This window comes from Excalfactoria chinensis, chromosome 5, assembly GCF_039878825.1.
Source record: "Excalfactoria chinensis isolate bCotChi1 chromosome 5, bCotChi1.hap2, whole genome shotgun sequence".
NCBI classification, from domain to species: Eukaryota; Metazoa; Chordata; class Aves; order Galliformes; family Phasianidae; genus Excalfactoria; species Excalfactoria chinensis.
Window position 1 is genome coordinate 13636030 of NC_092829.1, and position 14239 is coordinate 13650268.

General features: G+C 37.6%; 1 pseudogene; it reads left to right on the forward strand.

The window, feature by feature from the left end:
- Positions 1 to 7526: 7526 nt before the first annotated feature.
- On the forward strand, positions 7527 to 10722 carry LOC140253206 (plasma serine protease inhibitor-like; annotated as a pseudogene).
- The last annotated feature ends 3517 nt before the right edge of the window (positions 10723 to 14239 follow it).

Below are 14239 nucleotides of genomic sequence, written 5' to 3' on the forward strand. Positions count from 1 at the left end.
CCTGAGGGGCCAATTAGTGTTCAAAGTGTACAAAGGAGTGTTCAAGGGGGTAATTCCAGAGTAGAAAAGCTCAATTCATTGCAGATGTACTTCCTTTGCAGTGGCTGAGCCTGAGGAACAATTTCAAGTTGAATTGACAGTAGAAGGGATTTTAGGGAGCAGGGAGGGGGGGGGGGGGTAAGAGAACGTAACAACAAAGTGCCAGGTCTGCTTAGTATTTATGCAAGAGCTCTTAGCTGTCTTTAAAAAAATGTCAAAACTTTCACTGGGATGCACCACTTAGATAGGTCTCTATATCAGAGTAATAAAAACTTACACATGTAACAACAACAACAAGAAAAAGTTTGCGTGCAACCTTGCAGTAAAATGAAGATTGCTTGTATCACTCAGTCCAGTTTTTGAATTTTTGAAACTAGAATCTGTAGTCATATGAATACAAAATATTCAATAATTAATATGGATTTGCTGAAGAATTCTTTGAAACTGTTAATATGTGTATGGATTGCAATTGGATTGATATATTGCAGAAATTCTTCATAAGCATCTTAAAAAGTATATATGCTAGGAGCAGAGGGAAGATCCTTCTATGAGTTTACAAGCAGTAAACTCAGGAAATCTTTCAGGGAATTTAGAGATCATTTCAGAATGGAATGAATTTCAAGGTGATATATTTTGCTGATATTGATATACTTGGGTTGTTGACCATCTTGTTCATGGTCTTTAAAAAACTGTATGTAAGGATGTCATTGTACTGAATGAATGGCTGATAAAAAGGCATTTTATTGATAAATGGTAGAAGTTTTTAACTTGGTAGCATCCAATAAAAATCAGTGTAGGACATTTTCATCATTTCAATTTGAAATTACCATCAAAGCAAAAACATTCCTGAAAATCTTCTAACTTATTTGAGTCTGTTTCCTTAAATGGAAATCACATCCTCAGACAACTTCCAAGATTTTCAGACCATGGATTTGTAGCTCAGTAATGAGCCTACTGTCATCAAAGAAGAAGAGATCATGATTCCCATCTCAAAGGTTTGATGGACTTGGTTTATAAGGTAAACTATGAAGAGAAGGGTAAAAGATCTGGCTCCTTTGAAAATGATGAATCTTCTTAGGCTTAGTCATGGCTTGTTGGATTCAGTTTCTGGTGAAGAGATCCTAGTTGTTCTTCAAATCTTACCTCAGAAGGAATCTCAATAGTTCAGAGGTCTCCAAAGAGCAAGGGATGCTAATTGTCATCATGCTGTATTATTTGGGTGTTAGGTTTGAAGCTATAGTAATTAAGAGTGTGGAGGCGAATTAGAAAAACAAATGTGTTTGTTAAGAGATTCATTCAATCATCATTTGTCGGAGAGCTGGAGCATTCACAAAGGCTGGAGACCAGTTCAAACAGGTTTCCATAATCCCCACCCACCTAAACTCAACCAAAGACATTAATTTAATAGCATTGCATCATCCAGGAAAAAAAAAAAAAAAAACAACAACAAAAAACAACAAAAGGCCACCAACACACAACAATACAAAACAAAACAACGCACACACACACTCTCACTGCCTGATCAATGAACCTGAGAGCAGGGCACTGTCACCTAGTTCTTATGACCTAATTCATCAGGGCCCTATCTGACTGACCCCAACCCTAGGGCTTCTGTAATGCTCTGCTACTCTGTGGAGGAGCACACATGGGTATTCAGTGAATATCAGTCCAGGCTCTCCCTCATCAGTGAAAGTTTGCTTTTGATGAAGGATCTTGCTGAGATTCTTTAGGGAATGCTTTCCCTGTGATTCTTCAGAAGGCTCTATTGGCTAACTCTCTCCGAGATGATGGAGGAAATGGAGAAGAGAGGCTTGGTGCTACAAGGAGAGGAGATTAGAGTTGTCTGCTATTGAGAGTGACTGCTGTTGAAAAGGAATGTTAGAACAGATGAGAATATGTTGGAGGCAAGACCAGATTGTGGATTCAGGTAGTGCTTTTATAAGTCACGTGGTGTTGACCTAAATCTTTTTCTTACGTAGTTAGAAGCTGTAGTCAGAAGAAAGCTGATTTCACACTATAGCTATTCAGAACAAAGCTGACACCTTTCTGCATTTTCTACTTGGTGGATTCTTGTTTCTGTAACCACATTCCCAGTTAAGATCTTCTTTATAAGTTAAGACTGAAAGGGAGTAATAAAAATTCAAATTATCTTTGTGTGTAGCAACCACATTCTGGGTCCTTTCTTTGGCTGTTAGCCAAAGTCTGTATCACGTAGCTAGGCAGCTACACTTCTGAGTCACACAATAACATCATTAATATTTACTTCAAGCTACTTTCATCAGCTGTACTTGATCAACTGCATGGCTAAAGGTAGGCACTCAATTCGGTATTGCTTAAAAGTACAAAGGATGTATAGGAAGCAGCTCAGCTGAGATGGTCCCAGATAGCAGGGTCAGTAGACCTACTGGGAAGATGAAGAAGAACGTTTTAATGAGGGCTTTCAAAATAATAGAAGTTGCTTAAGTCTTGAATTAATCATTGGGATGGTTCTTGTTAACTGTATTTTCATGTTGTATAGAAACAAATTTGTTGCGATTTTAACTACTGTATTGCTGTTTGAAACCCATAATTAATTGATTATTTTCTTTCTTTCCTTAATGCAAGAACATTATTAGGAAAGAAGGATGGGCCAGTTATTACAGCATTGAGTTGGGACCTGGAAGTTTCTGCTTCCCTTCCCAACTCAGCCAGTGATCTAGCCCATATAAATTTAGCTTCCTGCCTGTATATGGTTATTGGCAAAGGATTACAGTTCTTCCATTTTTTGTTTAAACTGTCAGCGCAGGATTTTAATGCCAAACTGTAGATAAATAATTTGAGCTTAAAATCACATCTACAAAGGACTGGCAGTTGGAGAAAAGATGAAAAGCTCCCATCTGACATCAAAATGGAAGGTGAAAAAACCTTTTCAGTAAACACAACAGTTATATAAATCCTTATTTTCTCATACAGTATTCTTGTGCTGAATGGGTAACAAATATTTGCATTTCTTGGTCATAAAATAAAAAGTTATGGTAAAAGCATAGTCTCAGAATGTCCTGTGATGCATACAGATTATTACCATTTACAGTTTATGTGTGTTTTTGTCACTTACTTCTGTGCTCCAGTGCAGGTAACATCTCTTGGATGCCTGTTGTAAGCATATCAGCACATTAATTTTAAGGAAGTTAGCAACTGAAGAACATTTCCAACTTCACTTTGAATTTATATAATTGAAGCCATGGTCACTGATTTTCAAACGGTGTATTACTGTTATCAGGGGAGGTGCCATAGTTTGAAACTGGTGAAAGATCTTGTTTACATACTCCATAGAAGTAAAATGATGCTTGAGGCCATTGTGAGCAATTCCATATTTTCATATTGTTTCTCATTTTATCTAAATGAAGAAACTTTATGTGTTATTTTCATCTAACTCGTTGAGGAAACTGAAGTCCAGCAGTGTTAATGATGTTCCCAAAGTTGAAGCTAAGCTACTCAAAAGAGCTGCCAATTCTTCTGGAATTTTCAAACCAGTACTTTGCTCATCAGGCAGTCCACCCCAGCTTGAAATCTTTTCAGTATTTTCAACTTTATTTGGACAATGAAAATGATTGCTGGAGGTCTTTATAGTAAGATTTTAACATGTAGGGTTTTTGTTGCTGTTTTGTTTGTTTGTTTTTAATTATTTTATTTTGTCAGCTGTTTTGAATATTTACTGTTTTCTTGGAAATCATTTAAACATGACAATTTCAGAAGATTATAATTCTCCTGTTATGAAGAAACAGAAGGGAAGTACCTTGTTAAAATGTGTTCCAACAGTATTGTAAACTAGACAGTAATTACAAACCTTCCCAAATGAAAAGAAATGAGGTATATACCCATTTTGTAACAGTTTGTCCTTGACCACCATGACCTTTCATTCACCTAGGCTTTGAAGAGTAAAATAAGAGTGCCTGTGAGCTATTATAGCTAGAATTAGAGGAAATAAGTTCAAAGAAAAAGGAGGAAAAGAAGGAAAAAGAAAAACAAGGAAGGAAGAATATAAAGACAAGGTTTATCTATGTATGTTCTATTTCTTTGTTTACCAGGGTATAGATTATTTATATATAAGGGGAAAGTGGTCACAAATAGGGAAATATATTTCATGTCACCATTGGCATCATTACTAGAATCAGACAGAGAGTGTGCAGACAATTTTGTGTCCCTATTCAGTTTCAAGATCAGGAAGAATATTTGGCTGTGATCAGAGTTTTGGAGAACACTGACCTGCAGCAAAGTATTTGGTTGACTGTTGGCACCAAACGTTAGTTGTTCCAGGCAAAAATACCTGGTTTCCAGTAGGGTCCCAATTACACAATGTTTATACTTAGCTCCTCTACATGACTAGGGGGAATAGACAGAAAGTCACAGCCACTGTTCAAAAAGCATGATTTCTTCAAAAATTCTTCAGCTTGGCCTAATTGCAGAAACTACCTTTGGAAATACTGCGTAATCAGTATTTGTTCTCCTCTCATCTCACCTCCATCTCCATCCCCTGTTTTTTGGTTTTTTTTTTTGTTGTTATTGTTGTTCTATTCTGTGCTATATCATGTCTGTTTAATATTTAACAGTGGAAATTACACAGAAAATGATTTAGCAGTACAAATAACTGTGGAGAAAAGTGTGGTCGGTTGGCTGCAGTAGGGCTTCTGCTTTTGTAAGTACTGCAAAGACACTTTTCTTAAAGACTTGAAAGAGATGCTTTCTGAGCTTGGTGACTTTTCATGTTAGGTTTATTACACCTGTGTTCTTGTAAATTTGTTATGTGTGGATGCTGCTATGAAATATTAATTTGTAAGTAAGGGACCAGGGGGAGTACTGGTCTAAGGGAATATGACCCAAAATTAGAATCAAACAATGAAGTCAGCAGGACTCCTAATAAGGTTTGCAAAGCAGAATGCTGATGAAATCACCTTTTATGTTGGATACAGACTTTGCTGTGACTCATAATTACCATCATCCCACTAGTAACTGAACAACTAGCTCCACATGTAAATTCTTCTGTTGCCTTAAACCAACAAATATAAATAAAGCAACAATAAACCAACAAATTTCTAATACCAAGCTCCCTAGTAGGGACTGTTTTGAGCATAGGGGTGGATGAATTTAAATTCAATTGCATCTATTATTCTCAAAGACAAACTAACCTGTGGTTTAGCACTGAATTGATTTTTTAATTTCCAGTTAAAAATACATCCCAGAATTAAGAACTTCTTTACAATTCCTTGGATTTGACATAATAACCAAAAAATCTTAGTTACTTGAATTATCTAATTTCAGAAGATTAAAGTTAATACGCTTAACATCTCTTAAGGGAAAGTTATTTGGGGATCACTTGGTGACAGTATTTCAGTACTGGCATTCCAAATTTTGGTAGAAGTAATGCTAGGAGGGGTTTTGAAACCTGCCTGTTGCCAGTAGAAGTTAAGAACAGAACTATGCCTAGCATATAACTAGCAAATGCTGTTAATCCATAATCTTTACTTCAGAAATTCTTTCCAATTTAGGTTAATCCGTGTATGGAGGCAATAAATACAGAAACTCTGCACAATGTTGTTTCTTTGTTTATCTGAAATATGGGATGATTTAGTTTGTTTTTCTGGAAGAAAGGCAGAAATTTCTTCTTAAAATAGCTGCTAATATTTGATTCATATTTCCATCTATGTCCATACACCACATTTTTGTGAGAGATATTAAAATATAACATGATCTTGTCTCACTGCAAGTTACAGAATTACAGAATTGTGTGCCCCCGGTGGCGCACGGTGTTAGAACCACCGCTTGCAACATCGGAGGGCCCGGGTTCGAATCCCCCCTGTGGCTCAGAGTGGTAGAACTGCCGCTCTGCTACACTAGAGGGCTCGAATCCCGGGAGTTGGACTCGATGATCTCTAAGGTCCCTTCCAACTCGCACGATACTATGATACTATGATGATACTATGATAAGGTCCCTTCCAGCTCGCACGATACTACGATACTAGGATACTATGATGATACAGCAGTGGTGAAATACAGTAAGCATATTCAGATTCCAGGAAATAAAATATCATAGACTTAATATATACATTGTCTATAAACAAAACAAACCAAGACAAAACAAACAGTAATGACCACCATACAAATAAAGAAATAAATAAACTGGTTAATCACTAAGAATGCTGCAACTACAGAAGCTAACAGAAACTTTACCTAGATCTTCTTTAGAAGAAGGTAGAGTGCATCTGGGAATGAACATGAGACCAGATGAACCTGACATTATTATGAATTTGGAAAATACATTCCTGGCAGAGAAGAATACTAATAGACTGTTGGCTGGACACAGGAATAGTAATAGTAACAGTGGAAAAGTTTGAGAAAAGATTTTATGTATGTCAAATCTGTGAGGTAAAATGGAACTTATTTTCATAGATTCTTCAATTCTGAAAAGATTTGATGGGAGATACCTCCCCAAAATAGGGAACTAAATTCAACTAGAGACTTGATCCAGCTGCTCTAAAGGACTGCAAGCTTGCATGAAACTTCCCATGCCAGCATCAGAAGAGGAAACCCTCATTTCCAAGGGGATTAATCTAGAATGCCCTTTGATTTCTGAATAGAATATGTTCTCCTTTTTTCTTCATGTACGAACTCAGGTCCTTCCTGCTGCTCTAGAGGGAGCCACACATCTCATGCAGCTGAGGCTATCAGGTTAACTCATGGTGAGAGACATAGGACCTATAACAAATTACAAACATTTGTTCTAGACCCTGAATGAGACGATCTGACTGTTCCAAAAATCCCCTCATTTTCTGTTTTTTCCCATATCTTTATACCCAGTTTTGGGCACAGTATCAGTTTCTTCCACGTTTTTGCCTTGAATTTTGTCTTGAACTTTATGTAGCTTTATGTGAAGCTTTCATCCTTCACTTATCAGCTGTGGCCAGTGACTGGTGGTGAGTAAGCAATGATGAAGTAAACAGGAGTGTGAACTTAAGGTGCGCTGGATAGCTATGATAGCTGATTGTGAACTGTCTTGAGATTCCTCATGTTTTCCAAACTGCATGTAGGCAGTACTTTAGAGTATGAAAAGTCTTTGCATGCCACACCCCTGTTTACTTCATAGCAGTGTGATTTGTTTAGCTGCAACCTATATGATTCAGGAAATAAAATATTTTTATTAATAGAGATTACTATGGACTTTAGCTCTACACTTTCATTACCATGGGGGAAGCAAATTGTCTTTTCAGATCAATTAAAGTAGAACGTTATGATTGTATTGAACCTGATGTTTTCCTCGGGATCTTGATTGAACTTACTAATGACACATTTACTTGTCTACTATAACTATTTTATGTACATTGGATATTTACAGTTGTGCTATATTATACTTATCGTGACAAACTATTCATTATTTCTCACCACCAAGCTCATCATTACCTTGTGCTCACCTAATGATTGTTTATTTTATGACAGAATAATCTGAAAAGAAAATGAAGTACCACCTGTACCCGTGTTTATTCCTCGCTGGTCTTTGTGCTGTCACACAGTGTCACCATGGAAATGCTTGCCATGAAGTCAATAATATGAATCTGTGTGGTGGAACAAAAAATTTATTAAAGCATAACTGTCTAAAACAAGGCTCCAAATACACAGATTTTACATTTAGATTTTACAAGCAGGTTATATCAAATGAAGCTGATAAAAACATTTTCTTTTCTCCCATAAGCATCTCCACTGCCTTGCCATGTTAGCTGTTGGTGCTAAGTCAACCACCCTGACCCAGATTTTTGAAGGACTGGGCTTTGATAGTCTGTCTGAGACTCACATACATGATATACATGAAAGTTTTCATGAAGTTTTATCAGTACTGAACTGTACTGATGTTAACTTCACATTAAATATAGGAAATGCACTCTTTCCAGCTATTGGTTATTAATTACAGGAGGCATTTTTACAAAATATCCAACAATTTTATGATGCAGATATTTTTTCTACTGATTTTTAAAAACCTGAAGAAGCTAAGTTGCAAATCAACAACTATGTAAAGGAGAAAACCCAGGGGAAAATTCCTGAATTAATGGCTCATCTTGATGCAAACACTATGCTGGTTCTTGTTAACTACATTTATTTTAAAGGTAAGACATAAAATATTGTATTCCAATGGATGATTCTGAAGCAAAACAAAGGAATTGCAGGGAAAGATCTAAGCTATGGAGAACTTTAAAAGTAAGGATTATATCCTGTCAAAAGTAAAGTATATGATTGTTGAGAATCTACTTGAATTTGGCTTATTTTGTCCAAAAATTGTGGAGAAGTCTCACTCTAGTTGGCTGCCTCATAACCATGAATACTTCATAACTTGCAGTGTCACTAGTCTGGGACATAAAATCTAAGGATGTTTCTTAGTTGGTGCTGTGCCAGTCAGTCTACTAGTGGACTGATATCCTTTCACTTCCAGGGTCTCTAGTGCCGTGATAGACCTGTTAGATAAGTTGTGTAAAAACTTGGGACTCAGGTTGAGAATCTGTGCTTCTGAAACCCTGCTTGGATGGTATAATCCTTCATTATTTTGGAGAACTTCTCATCAGGCTGAGGGCAGTCAGTGTGCATCTAGTGTGGCACATCCCCTAACATAGGAAAAATGGAAGGGCAGGAAAGGTATATAATCCTGTGGCCAAATATTAAAGTAGGTGAATTTAGGTAACATAAAAGAAACAAGATATGGGGAAGTATGTCTACAACAGAAGCAAGATTATCTCTCTCAACTGTTCCTGATCAAGATTTGGCTGTTTTTCAGCAAGACATGACTTTATGCTAAACTTATTGCCCAGCTAAAATGTTAAATGGTGTATTATGCAGTATGTTGAAGTGATCTAGTAATATTCCTCTCCCAGAAGTAGTTCCTCAGCTTTCTAGCATGTGGTCTGATTTATATTAGCTATTTGTATGATAATCATATGATCAAGTGCAACATTGCCTCCTTTTCCCCACTAGCTGCCTGGGAAAAATCTTTTAATTCTGCAAATATCTACGAGGATGATTTTTTTTGTGAACACAAATGAACGTGTTAGAGTTAACATGATGCAGCGTGATTACAAAAGCTACTATGACCAGGATCTCTCTTGTGAGGTGGTAGAGCTGCCTTTCAAGGGCACTGCACAAGCATTGCTCATTCTGCCTGATGATGGAAAGATGAAACAAGTGGAAAATGCTCTTTCTAATGAAACAGTTTGCAGCTGGCTTAGCAAATTTGAAACCAGGTAGCTCTAGGAGGATTAAATTTCTATATTTTGGGAAAAAAAAAAATAGAATGCATCAACTTCAGATCTCCTTCTCCTGGATTTAGTCTACTAATTTCATAAATGGAATTTTAAATTATTCCAAAGACAAGCCAGAAAGGAACATGACTGATTAGCAACTGCAATCTCTCTGACCTGCAAGAAGTAGACTTGGTCTTACAATGATTACCTTGAGACTTATTTGGCCACATTTTGGTTACCATACCTCTTTATTTTTTTGTTCGTATGTTGATAAGAACTAATTCATTTGCTTCACCCTATCCTAGATTTTATTCTCTTTTTCCCTTCTTTTGGGCTTTCTACAATTAGTCTGCTTTTTCTCTGTAGTTTTCTAGCCACAAAATTCTGCTTTGCTTGGTATGTATGTATTTACACTGGGATGAAAGGGTGATGATGAAGATACTAGTTTGTTTTTATTCAAGGGTAACTAAAATCAAAGAGAAACTGAATGTGCAAGAAAATGGATTTAGGCATTTCTCTGGGTATCCATATATAAATGCTACCATCAAACAGATTAGGAATTAGAAAAATACTATCAAGTGTCACTGAACTGCACACTATCCAGCCTTCTGGCTGAAAAAAGGCTACCATGCTTCACCACTGTTTTGTTTTCTTTGTTCAATAGAAGATTACAACTGCACTTACCAAGGATGTCCATTAGTGGGTCTTATGATGTCAAAGATTTGTTCATGAAAATGGGCATTACTGATGTATTCTCTAGTAAAGCTGATCTGCCTGGAATTAGCGGTGGTCGTACACTCCAAGTTTCACAAGTAAGTGGATGGACAGATCCAGTGATGGGGTGGCTGTTAGTTTTATAACAGATAAATAGATTTATAAGAAAATCTCATGATTATGTTCAGGTGCTTCCATAAACCCTGGAAAAACTGAAAAGGTATTGCTAGTAGAAGTCCAATCCATCTAAGAAAATAAACAACAGTTGTTGTACCTCTGTACTCAGGACTGGTAAGCCTGAGTCTTCTCACCAAGCCTTCCTCATTCAGTCCTGCCAAGAAAAACACTCCTTGCAATTTGTTGAAGATTCACTGTTGCAGGAGAGTTTGGTCCATCAGATTTTATTATTTCTTTTCTCTCCTAAATATCGCATAAGAAAAGAGGTGTTCACCTCCTGTTTATTGTTGTTTGTGGTTCTGTGTAGCAGCTCCTCAACATCTGTTCCTTTTCCCTCCAGGCAATTCATAAGGCTCTGCTGGAAGTTGATGAGAGTGGAACTGAGGCTGCAAGAGCCACAGCCATAATTCTTACCCAAGCTTCACTTCCTCCTATTACCATCAAATTCAACAGACCCTTCATTGTGTTGATTGTTGACAAAGCAAGTAACACCATACTTTCCATGGGGAAAGTTGTTGATCCTACTATGAAGTAATTGCTGAGTTACTGGAAGTGTATTTGGCCTCAGTTATAATGGCATCCGTGTTTGCATATGTGGGCTGGTTAATTCTGCTGTAACTGTTCACTAGTTGAGAAATATTCAGAATTAAATGATGAATTTCAATAGCATATGCAAAAAAAAGTAAAACACCAACAGCAAAAACAACAACCAATAGATGGTTAAAAAATATAATATTTTCCACTGCTGAGTAATTCAAGTTATAAATAAATTTTACATGTTTTCATTGTAATAGAGATTCTTGTAAGGAGTTCTATTGTTTCAACAAATGTTTTCTCTCTCTAAGCAGTTCTGTTCAGGACCCTTTCACTTATTCAACCCAAGCTTTGGCCTCTCGGTTTCGGGACTCACTCTCTCCTATTTTACTTGATTTGTTAGCCTTAATTCCAATTATATTGTATTATATTGTGTTATTCTGTATTCCGATATAGTATTCAATAAATAAATGTGCATCCTTAGATCGTTGCCGCTGTATTTATTTTCCTTTTCCCTTTTTCCTTTTTCCTTTTGGGATAGAGGTCCTGCAGGCCATCTGTTTCCCCAGTCATGGGTGCAGGTAGATTTTAAGTTAACCTATGACATCCAGTAAGTAACAGACCACTTATAATGCAGTTATCTCTATCCTGGGAGTTGCAGATATCAGTACTCACCCGAGGCAGTCCCTAGAGAGTTCTTTCTTCTTTGTGTATCTCTTTGCTGCCTATTTAGTTTTTGTTATCCTTCAATCAAACTCTTTGTCTAAAAGGAATTTAAAAACAGAAAACTCTTAAGAGAAGAGACTCATTCTACTGTAGCACTGTGTCTTTTTCTAGTCCACAGTGTTATAAAAAAATGGTGAAAGACTGTGACATTAGGTATAGACTGTCAAAGAATCATCCTGCAACAATGTTGCCCATGAAATACTGCTGTGGCTGTTGAAGAAAATAAACATTAATTTAAACCCATCACTAACTCTCACTATCTTCAGTCTCTTGCTATGAATCTTTTAAAATCAACACAGACTTTCAGTCGCTCATAGCAGTCTGTCTGCAAATATGTTCTAAAGACCGATAAAGGAGTTTATGTTTTCTTATATGGAGACAGAAGTTTTTTACATTCTCTCCTTATGTGCTTTCTTGAATAAAACCTATTTTCAGAAATCACATAAACTCTTCCTTCCAATGCAGGTCAGCAGATCTCCCACCCCTACTGCACAGGGGCTCAGTCTTTCTAGCCTGTATACCAGAGTCTTCATTGTGCAGTTACAGAACCAAGGAGAGTATCATGCCTTCTTTGACAGCTGTTTTCCCACTTCACTACACCCTTTGATTCATGCCAATGCATAGTGGTCCTGGATAAATGTTTTGCAAGTGGATGTTAGTCCCTGGCCCTGGGAAAATTATGCTCTGGAATGTGCATTGCTGAGTTCTACAGTTGTTCTGGCAATATTCTGGAAGTGATGAGAAAGCAGTGCAAGCCTTGCATCAACAACTCCCTCTCATTAACATGTCTTTGACCTCCTGAACTGTACTCAAGAACTTGGTCCAGCCTCAGAGGTGCTTTATTGGGACCCATCAGTGTCTGCAGCATGTGCTTAGTGTATGGGGGGCAGCTATGCTTTTAACTCTATAGAATTGGAGGCTCCTATCTAGTTTGGAAAGAGGAATCCTTTTGCTCCAAGCAGCAAGATCTCTATGGAAGCCCTGAGCTATTGCTTATGCTGAAGCGATTCCATCACTCAGTGGATCGGGAGATAGCAAAAGCATCAGCTTTTACAGTGTTGAGATCAAAGATAATTTGCTATGGTGTGAGGCAGCCCGCTCTGCAATGTCTATATGAACTCAAAAAGAGCTGGGAGCAGCTCCAGTGAGATACCACCCTGATGCACCAGCACTGATTAAAAGGCAGGATGGTGAGATTTTTATCAGAGCAGGGTGGCAGAAAAACAGGTTCCAGATCTATTGCTAAAGAGAAAGAGGTTAGAAAAAATCCCACGGTCACTGGGATAGAGAAGAGGATTCAGGAAATAACACATGGAGCAATTTCTAGCCCCATTTGCCTCCCAGGCCTTCGCTTTTGTAAATGGAAACAAGGAGCTGCAGGAGGAGAGCTACACTGGGAGCTTTCACACTGAAGTGAGAGGAATAGGGCACTTCACTGCTCCTGCAAAGAACCTGGCTTTCTATAGGGAGACTATGAATACTGGGTTTGGGAAGTATCTATCAGGGCATGACTGCAACTTTTTTTTTTTTTTTTTTTTGAGAAAATTCACAGCCTAGAACAGCAGGTTGGCCTAAGCAGTTACAGGATTGGGGAGTGGGAAGAAAGATTGTCAGAAAATATTCTTCCAGGACAGGATGTGGAGAGAAGAGGAAAAAAACAAGCCATTTGCCATATGTATGAAGAAAGAACACAAATACCTATAACTTACAATGTGAGCATTCTGACAGCCTGGATGCTAAACACACCTGGCTGATGTTATTCACAGCAAAGATCAGAGGATGTTATTTAAGAATAGGAGTAATTCTGTCAAATTTTATGAAGAGATGGGTAATTTTGTCCTCATTCATATAAAACCTGATAGCATCTGTTTGCAATGTATCATTTGTCCTTTTTTCTTTTGTCTGTCTTAATGGGTGATATGGAACATTCTTCTTCATGCTATCTAATTGTATCAGTGGTAGAGAAAGAAACAGTATTCTGACAAGCAGGTAAAATTTTCTATTTAAGGACTGTATACCCATTTTATCTGTGGTAAGCACAAGTTTTTTATGGAGTCTTTCATTTATCTGTAGGTAAGCCTATTGAATTCCTTTTATCTTCCACTACAATGAAAGCTGACTTGATTAGTATGGCTCAATCTCACATTCATTCCTACAGTCTGGGAAACAGCTGGAACTAGACCAAGCATAGAATGATATATGGGGCTTCTGTACACCCTACAAAGTATCATTCACTTGATTTCCTGAAGTGACAGTCAGTAGAAGGGAAAGTATAGCTTACAGTGTCCCTGCAGTACCCACCCAAGACTCCTGCAGGTCTCTTACTCTGTCCTGACATGCTTACAGGAAGACCAAAGGAAAAAGACTTAAATAAAGATAGCTTAGAGTCCTTGCAAGGGAAGACTGACCCATTCGTCTAAACGCCTGAAAAACAGCCTAGCTGTGTGTAGGCAGACCTTAGTGCCAAGATTCTCCTGGCAGTCTCTAAGCCTTGTGGGGAGATAGTAAATTTGTTCTGTCTGACCTTGTTTATGGTCCACTGGGACTATTTACTGATGGGATAGTTTCTGTCTGATTCTCCTCTGTTTACACTACCCTGTGGCAGAGTCTATGAAACATGTAGTCATAAACCACAAACTGTGATTTTAAGGCTAATGCTGTCCAATGCTTTCTGCCTTTCACCAGCAGGGAAAGGAGTTGATCCAGTTCCAAAAGGTATGAAGAAATCAGATAATCACAGGAACATCAGCTGATGAAATAAACTCTTCAGGAATATTATGGATTTTTCTTTC